Here is a 9,570-nt window from a genome sequence, read left to right as displayed (position 1 = left end):
AATTCTAGAACTGAACTAAAGCTAATATTATGCCAATACTTAAAGAGGTAGTAATTCTACATTCTATAGATGATGATTTCCTAACTCAGTAACTGTTAACATAAGACCATCCATTTAATGGATCAGACCATAGATTCATCTAGCCTATATAACAAATGGGCTTGTCTCACCCAGTAGGAGAGAATGAATGCTGAGGAGGAGGTAAACAGGGCATAACTATAATTCTTCATCCCCTGTTCCTTTCCCACTGCAGCTTCCATCATTCATAAGTTGCATCTAACAGAGACTGAGCATGTGTGTTTGTGTGGGAGGAAGGAGGAATAAAAGAGATTCTAGCTGAGACTACATCTTGATAGGAGGAGGACTTGATCTCCAAACTAAAATTAGTGGTTGGAAGCAAGAGACCATAACTTGACTGCATTTGTTACATGGAATCTGAATAAAGACTAATCCAGTAATATGCATTTTGTGCTATTAGAGGGTCAACTGCATAAGAATGGAAACAATTATGAGGTATAACAGCTGAGTAAGGAACTTAAAAAATATGAATTGTAATCGAGACATGTTTAAGAACATTTTACCAGATGCCCCAAAAACCACAATCCCATGATCAAGAAAGTTATGCTACTTGGAAAACCAACATGATTGATAGGCAGAGTGAAAGTAGCTATTTAAAAAAATCAGCAAGTAACATCTGGAGATGGTATTTTGATAACAAATTAGTGTACAGTGTAAATAAATGTACATCACTAATGAAGGAAGTATAAAGACACAAGAAGAAATCTGTGGCCGAGAAAATTAAAGACAATATTTCAGTCAGTATAGCACCAACAACAGAAATCATACCAATAGCACTGGTTTATTGCTAAATAGGCATGGTAGAATTATCAATAACAATGCAGAAAAAGACAGATGAGTGCAATAAATATTTCTTTTCTATATTAGGGAGAAAACAGATGATGGTGAAATATTTTCTGTTCTTAAGAAAGAAGAGAAGGATAATAGTAGCTAATAAGATCAATCTTTTGTTAATCAACAGGTCCAGAAAACTTGCATTCAAGAATCATAGTCCAAAGATCTAGGCCAATTCTTCTATTAATGTTGATTTTCAACAAGACTGGAAATACTGGGAAAATAAGAGAGGACTGAATGTAAACAAAATGGTGTGTCATATATTTTAAAAGGGTAAATAGAATGATACCTCAAGAAATTATAGGCAAAATAATGAAATCTCTGATACAAAACTTGATAAAGAGCTAAAAAGATGGCAATATAATTAATACCACTCTACAAGGGTTTATGGAAAATAGGTCTTGTCAAACTAACTTGATATCATTTTTATGATATTACAAGCTTAACTGACAAAGGTTAATAGTATTGATACAATATACTTAGACCTCCGTAAGGCACAATTGACTTAGTACTACACATCATCTTGGTTAATAAACTAGAACAACACAAAATCAACATGACACATATTAAATGGATTAAAAGCTTGTTAAATGATCAGTCTCAAAATGTAATTGTAAATGGAAAATCATTGCCAAATGAGCTGTTTCTACAGGGTTCTGCACAGGGTTCAGTTCTTAAACCTATCTTGCTTATATTTCTTTCAAGAATTGGAAAAAATATAAAATCATTACTGACAAAATTTGCAGATGACACAAAGTTAGGGACCAAAATCCAGAATCCATCCTTCCCAGGGGTGTATGCTGATCAGTGTACAGGTTTCCCTTTGCTCACTTTCTCTGGCCTCACAAATCTTGCATTTCTTCTGCACTGTAGTAGAACTTCAGGTGGAGCGGTGGTTAGGCATTTTCCTGAGAGATGCAGTTTTTACTCTGCTCATGATGAAGAAGTCCTGAGATACAGGCCTCCCACCTCCTAGGCAAGTGCTTTAAGCACTATACCAGGACTGCCCAACTTCAGAGAAGCTGCATGCCCACTGAGTCGGCAATGTGGGGAGGCGGCTAGGAAGGCCAACTGCACCTTGTTGTGCATCCACAGATGCATCTCGAGCAGGTCCAAGGAGGTGATCCTCCCCCTCTATGCGGCACTGATCAGGCTGCAGTTGGAGTACTGCATCCAGTTCTGGGCACCGCACTTCAAGAGAGATGTGGACAGCATCGAGAGGGTCCAGAGGAGGGCCACTCATATGATCAAGGGACAGCAGGGTAGGTCCTATGAGGAAAGGTTGCGGGACCTGAACCTGTTCAGCCTTCAAAAGAGAAGGCTGAGGGGGGATCTTGTGGCCTGTTATAAACTGGTTAGGGGGGATCAGCAGGCGCTGGGGGAGTCCCTGTTCCCCCGAGCGCCGCAAGGAGTGACCAGGAACAATGGTCACAAGCTGGCGGAGGGAAGGTTTAAGTTGGACATCAGGAGGCGCTACTTCATGGTCAGGGCGGCTAGGGTCTGGAACCAGCTTCCATGTGAGGTGGTGCAGGCTCCCACCCTGGGGGTTTTTAAGAGGAGGTTGGATGACCACCTTATTGGGGTCATTTGACCCCAGTGCTCTTCCTGCCATGGCAGGGGGTCGGACTAGATGATCTGCTCAGGTCCCTTCCGACCCTAGAAACTATGAAACTTCAGAGAAGCCCATGTGACCTGGGTCACAGGCCCCAAGTTAAATGGGCTGCATGCCATGGGGGCTGAATTGGCTCCCCAGACTCCCTCCATGTGCAGCCTCCTATGCTGCATGAGCAGCATGATCCCACCATCACTGCTGCCATGCAAACAGTGCAAGACCCCTGCCTAAGCCACCCAGTTATAAATTATCTACCTCCTTCCCCTGCAAGGCTCCCCTCCCCCTGCCACCATATGGGCAATCCCCACCACTACTGTCACAAAAGTAGCTAAAGTCCCACACTGGAGCCCCCGTGCAGATGCTGGCACATTAGCAGCATAGGCAATGCATGCCTTCTGAGGCTGGCAGGGTACGGTGACTGCCCGCAGGCAGTGGCCCAGGCATTGGTGGCAAGGGCAGGCCAAGTGGGAACCATCTGCAAGTGGCCATGGTGGTGTTGGAAGTGTGCATGTGTGGGGAAAATCCCCCGTGGCTGGAGCCCAAAAATACCAGCAGCACACCCAGACTTCTTGGGGGGAGGGCACCAGTGCTCCACCTGCCCCCCCACCTGTCACCTAAGCTGAGAGCACTTGCTCTCAAGGAGGGCACCCATGCTCTCAAGGGGTCCACATGCACCCCTTTGCACCCCCTACACATCACCTATGATGAGCAGTAAACTCACTGTTTTATCCTGCCCCAGACAGCCCAGCTGCCTCAGCAGCTGGAGCAATGGGAGCAGCAGCAGTTAAAGGGAAGCCCTGGGGCTTCACATTAATTCTTCATGGGCTGTATGTGGCCCATGGGCCACCAGCTGGAAGGCCCTGCCCTAACTTGTTGGATAAAACATGGCAGAGAAGAGGCACTACCACCCGCCGCCCTTTTAACAGAAGTGACAGTTTCTGCTCTGCTTTGTGCTGATCTCAGTGCTGCTGGGGTAAATTAAGTGTTCACAAAGCCTGCCAGTGGCTCTCAGGAGACTCAGGTATTTGGATTCCAAAATAGGTGTGAGATACAACTGACTGCTCAGCCAAGAGGGCAGCAGTTCAAGGCATATCCAAAAGCAGAACTATGTAAGTTCTCTTTTGAACTGGCTGTGCAGTTAGGCAGGGTTTTTGTGGCCCTCTTGCTTGTACACAAGGAGCTAAATTCTTTTCAGGATATGTCCCTAAGTACCTCCATGAAACAGAAATTTGATAATAAATGGCTATTCACCATAGCAGAGAAAGGTAAAACAAGAACAACAATGGCTGAAACAACTTCAGAGCCAGACAAATTCAAACAAGAACAAGAGGGCATTTTTTCCAGGGAATGCAACTCACTGTGGGAACACCTCATCAAGGGATGTGATAGTTTCTGCTACACTGGAAAATTTTGAATCAAGATTTGATGATTTTTTTAAACAGGTTCTTAAGATCAATCACAGCTACTGGACTTAAATCAAGAATGATTACAAAGAAGTCTTGTATTATGCAGAAGATCAAACTGGATAATCATAATAGTTCCTTTCTGGGCTTAAAAATCTATGAGAGAACCACCTCAGAAGGTGACCAGGAAAGTTATATTTCAATTTCCTGGATACAGAAGTACCCATATGGTACTGGGTAGGATTTCAAGCCATAAATTTATTCATTTTAGACAGACTTAATCCAGTCATTGCTATTGCTGTTGGCACTAGCAAGAAGGGTTATCCATGCCAGCATAAAAATCTCAGGATTTTGGTGGTGCTATAATCAACATATAATTCCTGAAATGATGTCCTTGCAAAAATCACCTTTAATAGAACACAGAATAAATCCACTCATATTTTGAATCCTTCAATGTTTCATCTCTGTGAAGCAACAAGAAGTTATATCTAAAACCTATGAATCTCACAGTTAGAAGACAATGAGAGACTTAGTGAAATGTACATTTGACAGTGCCCTAACGATCTACAGATTATTGTATGTGCCTGCTTCACTGAAAGTTCAACAAATGTGTGTGCAAACACCACTAAATTTTAGGTTTTTTCCAAAAATGAGAGCTTTGAGAAGTTATGAAAGACAAATAGCATAATCAAAAAAGTCTACTGAGCAGAGTGGCAGAAAAAATGTGCAAGTGCTCTTGAGATCAAAAAGTAATTGAGCTTCTCATTCAATGCTCAGATATCACAGTGGTATTTGAAAATAACCAAAATTGATTAGTTGAGTACATTCTTCTGGGTAAAAAATTATTTAAATGGGGCCAATTGAAGAGAGTTCTGATGACATCAATAAAAATAAGGCCTAAAAACATCATGACCTATGAGGAAACTGAACTAGGTTTATCGAGTCTAGAGAAGAGAGGGCATAACAACAGTCTTCAAATATGAAAAAGTTCTGAGAGATTTCCTATCTGTGGATGATGTGGTCTTGGTTGCTCACAGTGAATCTTCCTTGCAAAATCTCTTGGGCAGATTTTCAGAATCATGCAAGAGCTTTGGGATGGCAATTAATCTCAAGAAGACTGTGATCATCAGGGATACTGGTTTTCCCTGATAAAAAAAATCGCAAATTCTCTGATTAAAAACTCCCAAATCTGTGATTAAAATTAAAGGCCCCTCCCCGGCGCCCCTCACTCCCCACCCACAGACCCCTGGCCCTGCTCATGCCTCTTGCTCCCCGCCCCCAGCCCCATAGCTTTGCTGGTGCATCTCGCCCCCCACCCACAGTCCCTGCTCCCCAGCCCTGCTGGAAGGAGCCCCAAGCTGTGCCAAGGCTATGGACCTGGGCCTGCAGCTCCCTGCCCTCACTCCCCACTCCTGCCTGCTGCGGGCTCAGATGAGGAGGAGCGGCTGGCTCCCCACCACACCACGCACTCCTGAGAGGGGTAAGGGAGACCTTCACTCCCCAGATCTGTGCACAGGGCAGCTGTGGGCTTGGGCTTCATGTGCCTTGTGCATAGATGCTTTGAGGGGCACAGTCCCATGCTGCACGTGGAGGGGGCACATTGCCAGGGCAGTGTAGAGCTTGCAGTGACAGGCATCTTCTTCATGCAGCCCTGCTCTTCCCTGTCATCCTGGGTTGCACCTGCCAAGCTTCAGAGGCTCTGGGGAAGACCAGAGGGTGGGAGCCTGTGTCCACAGCAGGCAGCCTGCACTCGCCCTGCACACAGATCTGGGGAACACAGGTCTCCCCTGTTCCCCTCAGCAGTGCATGCCACAGTGCTAAGCAAGTCCCTCCCCCGTCCCCCCCACACCAGAGACGAGCCACCCACAGCCCCATCTCACTCCCTGCTGGGGCCCTGCAGCTGCACATTGTGGCCCCCGACCCCAAGCCCCATGCACCACCCGGCTGGGTAGCAGCCCCAGCCCCAGCTCTGTCCAGCTCCCCCCCTCCCTACCATCTGTTTCTCTGGTAATGAGAAATCCAGGTTTGCCTCTGGTAAAAGGTAAAATTCACTGTTTACTCCACTTTTCCATGGGAAGTGGAAAACCCGGATTGCTACTGATCTTGTATCAAGGGGTAAAAGAACCAATACCTGACCTCATTCTGGAGGATAAATCTCTTGATGGAGTTGTCATTTGACTAGAGTGGTCAATGCCAGAGAGGCCTGATTCTTGCTACATCACTACTTTGTGTGCCATTGACTATAGAAATTGGCTTGCCTCTATCACACTGGCCTGACAGGTTACTTGGCTCAGGTGGACCTTTGATCTTTTCTTTCCCACCTATGTTTTCTGAGATCTTGATGAAATTAAGAAATACTGGGCACATCTACACATTCATTAATGTGCCTTAGATACTGCACATTTAGTTTAGTACTTCCTTAATAAACTACTAACTAAATATGCAGTACCTAACATTACTATGCAGTAGCACCAGCACATAGTTATTTAGTGATGCTTACTGCACATTAGCCTAATAACATCACACAGTAGGCTAGCAGCACAGTTTTTGCCACAGCACGCTACTACGCAGTGTTATTAGGCTAATGTGCAGTAAGTGTCTTGTGTAGATGCGCCCACTAAGTAATAATGGTAAAGGTGGGATGGACTAGGAGAATAATGGAAGGAAAATAACAAAAGCATAAAAGAAGCAAAGGATTATTTTGGAGATATTTTTATTGGACCAACAATGTTTTTGGATGAGATGTTATACAAGCTTTTAGGCACAGAGTGAATTCCTTTGTACCCAAAAGCTTGTGTAACAACTCTCCCAGCTCTCACTAAAACCCTTCCTTCTCACAAGTTTCCTGGACCACCATGGCAATAATACTCTTCTGCAACAACACTCTTGAGAACATATAAGTCCAGTCTCACTCCTCATGGAGCAAGAAAATTCTGATATAAGAAGAAAATTTTCCTCCTGAAAATTATAATACAGTTTTTTAAGAGCAAAAAATATTAAATGAGAATTTAAGGCAGTGCATTTTGATTACTCTATTAAAATTTGTACTATATATATGAGCAGTCACCAAAAATCCTCCTCTGAGCACCATAAAAGTGCAATCATTGTAAGTTAAGTGTATATTTAGCACAGATAATTTCTGAAGACGTATCTGCATTTTTTACCTAGCTTTTGTTTCCATCAGATTCAATAGCTCCCTGCAAAGTTAATGAGCACTAAAACACATTAATGAGCTATGTTAACAGGCCATAATGACACTGTTAATGCTTGTCACCCCTATATCTGTGAGTAATCTAACAACCTGAGTACCAGACAGCAGAAAAAGGAATGCTACTATGACATTGTGAATTATAGGTTAAGAGTCATGATGTCAAGTAATTTCCCAACTGATGGACTTTTAAATAATTCTTTCACAATCATATAAAACAAAATAGTAAAACCTCATCCAACAAATACTGGAGACATTGAAGATTCTTGAGACACACTGGCTGGATTCACACATGCAGGCATGTGTGGTTTGTGGTACTGCAAACCTCCTTGCAGTGCTGCAAACCTCACGTGTTGCAAGTTAAACTCTGCCCTGTGCTGCTAATTTGCAGCGCTGAGATCAAATTTGATACTGGGATTTCCCGGCAGCAAAAAAGCCCCCAAAAAAACAGATAAAAAGGTGATGCAAAGCATGCCAAGGTGCCATGTGCTGGGACAAACATAGAGATGGGGAAGCAGGCAGCCCAAGCCTGCCTGCTCTCCCATCTCCATGCACTGTGGAGCCCCCATCTTGAGGCACCCTGTGCCCTAGGCAGCCACTCCCCAGCTGGCTGGGGCACTGAGTGCCTCAAGACAGGGAAGAAAGCAGCCCTGGGCTGGCTAGTCCCCTGTTTCCACATGCCTCAGCACAGGGGCTCCACTGCAGAGCTCCTGCACTGAGGCACATGGAGCGCCTGGCTCGAGGTATGCTGTGCCTCTGCAGTGGCTGGCTTGCCTCAAGACAGAGGCTCCACAACAAATCAAGACAGGTGAGCAGGCATCCCTGAGCTGCCTGCTCCCTGCTCTCCATGTGCTGCTCCCTGACTGGCTGGGGGAAAGGGTGCCTCAGCATGGGGGCTGTCTGCTGGCTATCCCCACACTGATACACGCTGTGTCCCCATCCCCCCACTGCAGCACATGCAGCATTATGACCCACTGCAAACTGCACAAGCAAAGGTGTGCTTTGCAGTTCAAAGTACTGGCACAAATCTGTGCTGCTACTATTTGTGATTCCGCAAAGGGACACCCCTGCTCATGTGGTTGTAGCCACTGGGTCTATTACTATAGGATAACATTATATGCTATTGAAAGTCTGTCTGTTATTTTTTGTAAAAGCAGCCACAATAATGTGGAAATCATCTCTCCACGCCTGCAGTTGCCACTGGCTTTCTGTTTTAATCCTGACTAATTCTCACAGGGGCTTCATTCAAAAAAGCAGCCAATCTAACAGAAATTTCCCTGTTTTATCTTTTGCTGAGGTGGGGTTTTCCTTAAAAATTTAGAGTACAAACAGTCAAGCGGTTCAAACTTCGCAGGTCTTTTGTAATCAAACCAGAACTCCATACCAACATATACTGTTTCCTAAGGCATAAGTAGACAGGCCTCTTTTTCCCACCTATGGAATCATCCCATGGGGGAGTTATATGGCTACACCATATGCTGCATCATCTTCTATCACAAGTTCCTTGGTCTGTATCATCTCTCACCTGTCTGGAATCTTCATAAAAGGGGAATCAGTAGCATACCAGATCCTTGATCAAAGGCAGCAGTATAGGTTGTAGCTGTGTTGGCCTAAATACATAGGCAGACAAGGTTCTTTGGGTAAATCTGATATCTTTTATTAGACCAACTCAAAAAGTTGGAAAAATTCTTCTTTGCAAGCTTTCGGGTATAAATACCCTTCATCAGGCTGAGAAAGCATCTGCAGTTTGTATGTGCTCTTCCTGGATGGAATAAATAGTCAATACTACTATTCATTTAAATGTTTTATTATTACTGTTCATATTATCATAATATTATATTTTATTATTTATATTAGTGTAATTTTATTAATAGTGTTATTATTACTATTACTTTTCATTCCATCCAGGAAGAGCACACACCAACTGCAGATGCTTCCTCAGCCTGACGAAGGGTATTTATACCTGAAAGTGTGCAAAGAAGAATTTTTCCAACCATTTGAGTTGGTCTAATAAAAGATATCAGATTTACCCAAAGAACCTTAATAAACGGCATGCACTCCTTCCTTTTCTCAGTTCAGTTCTGCTACTTAAGTAATGTTGAGTTATAATACAATTACTGTTAGTCCTAAAAACCAGGGATGTGCGAAACAGCAGCATTCCATTTCAACATCTATTTCCACAGAACAGTGTTTTCCTTCAAGTTTTAATTTCAAAAACACTGTTCCATTCTGTTGAAACAGTTTTGCTGTTTTGATGCTGTTTCAACTGTAACCCGGGTGGTACTCCAACATGTACCCCCTCTCTAATTGAAGGGATCAGAGCAGATGCACAAGCGCTGTGGGAGGTGTAGGGACCCTCCTTCCCCTATAAAGCAGAGCCAGCCCACCACTGGGGACTTCACCATATACCTTTTCATGAGAGAACAGTAATGGGA

The sequence above is a fragment of the Gavialis gangeticus genome, unplaced genomic scaffold (assembly GCF_001723915.1).
Source record: "Gavialis gangeticus isolate Ggan-Ray unplaced genomic scaffold, GavGan_comp1, whole genome shotgun sequence".
Classification (NCBI taxonomy): domain Eukaryota; kingdom Metazoa; phylum Chordata; order Crocodylia; family Gavialidae; genus Gavialis; species Gavialis gangeticus.
This window is presented reverse-complemented; position numbering follows the sequence as displayed.